Below are 1,976 nucleotides of genomic sequence, written 5' to 3'. Positions count from 1 at the left end.
AAATGTAAAAAAAATTGTATTATTAAATGTCTTTATTTACAGAGCAAGCAAAAGTATCTGTCTTGATATAAGCCACTGGCAACCCACTGTACAGCAGCTCTCACACTAAAACCAGTATTGAATTAAAAAAAATAATAATAATTTTTGGTAGCTATCAACTCGGAACATAATGTAGCAAACTATATTACAGTTCTTTTTAACCTTTTTCTGTTTTGAAGATATTTTTGTCATCTCTTTCAAGTTAAAAAAAATGTTCTTTTGTGTTCACTACTTAATGCATTTTGTGCTGTAATAACAATAACCTGCAACCCTTGCACCCCCCTTATGCCCTGTACACATGAGCGAACTTTTCGTCCGGACTGGTCCGACGGACCGAATCCGTTGGACAATCCGACCGTGTGTGGTCTTCATCGGACTTCTGACGAACCTTTTCGGTCGAAAATCCGACGGACTTTAGATTTGAAACATGTTTTAAATCTTCCCGCCGGAACTCCGCCTGACCCAGTTCCTATCGGGAAGCCCGTTCGTCTGTATGCTGGTCCGATGGACCAAATACGGCACAAGGGCAGCTACAGCACCTGCCCGCGAGAATGTTTCCAGCTATCGCTGCAATAGGAAAAACACATTTTGCTATTGCAGCAAGCGTGAGAAAGAGGCGACAATGTCCCTTAGGCCTGGTATGGATTTTAAGGGGAACCCCCTACGCCGAAAAAACGGCGTGGGGGTCCCCCCAAAATCCATACCAGACCCTTGTCCGAGCACACAGCCCGGCCGGTCGGGAAAGGGGGTGGGGACGAGCGAGCCCCCCCCCTCCTGAACTGTACCAGGCCACATGCCCTCAACATGGGGGGTGGGTGCTTTGGGGAAGGGGGCACCCTGTGGCCCCCCCACCCCAAATCACCTTGTCCCCATGTTGATGAGGACAAGGGCCTCTTCCCGACAACCCTGGCCGTTGGTTGTCGGGGTCTGCGGGCGGGGGGCTTATCGGAATCCGGGAGCCCCCTTTAATAAGGGGGCCCCCAGATCCCAGCCCCCCACCCTATGTGAATGAGTATGGGGTACATCAAACCCCTATCCATTCACCTAGGGAAAAAAGTGTCAATAAAAAAAAACACACTAGACAGGTTTTTAAAGTAATTTATTAGGCAGCTCCGGGGGTCTTCTTCCGACTTCGGGGGTCTCTTCCAACTTCTCCGCTCTCTCCGGCCTCTTCTACCGGTGTCCAGTTCTTCTCCCGCTCTCCGGCCTCTTCTCCTCTCTCCGGTTCTTCTGCCGGGCTCCTCCGCTATCTTCTGCACTTTTGCCGCTCTCTTGCTAGCGGTGGCCCGGTCTTCTCAATCGTCTTTTTCCCTCTTCTTCCGATGTTGACACAACGCTCTCTCCTGCTGTAATGCTGTGTTCATGGTTCGCAACGACTCATATAGGCATGGGGCGTGGTCACCGGGTGGTGACCCCGCCCCTTATGACGGCACAGTCCTGGGGCATGCTGGGACTGTGCCGTCATAAGGGGTGGGGTCACCACCTGGTGACCATGCCCCATGCCTATATAAGTCATTGCACACCGTGAACACAGCATTACAACAGGAGAGAGCGTTGTGTCAACATCGGAAGAAGAGAAGAGGGAAGAAGACGATGGAGAAGACCGGGCCACCGCTAGCAAGAGAGCAAAAGATAGCGGAGGAGTCTGGCAGAAGAACCGGAGAGTGGGAGAAGAACCGGAGAGCGGAGAAGAGGCTGGAGAGAGAGGGAAGAACCGGACACCGATAGAAGAGGCTGGAGAGAGCGGAGAAGTCGGAAGAGACCCCTAAAGTTGGAAGAAGACCCCGGAGCTGCCTAATAAATTAATTAAAAAATCTGTCTAGTGTGTTTTTTTTTTGACCCATTTTTTCCCAAGGTGAATGGGTAGGGGTACGATGTACCCCATACTCATTCACATAGGGCAGGGGGCCGGGATCTGGGGGCCCCCTTATTAAAGG

This window comes from Aquarana catesbeiana, linkage group LG03 (genome assembly GCF_042186555.1).
Source record: "Aquarana catesbeiana isolate 2022-GZ linkage group LG03, ASM4218655v1, whole genome shotgun sequence".
NCBI lineage: Eukaryota > Metazoa > Chordata > Amphibia > Anura > Ranidae > Aquarana > Aquarana catesbeiana.
The sequence above is the reverse complement of the archived record's forward strand: the minus strand, read 5'-3'. Positions refer to the sequence as shown.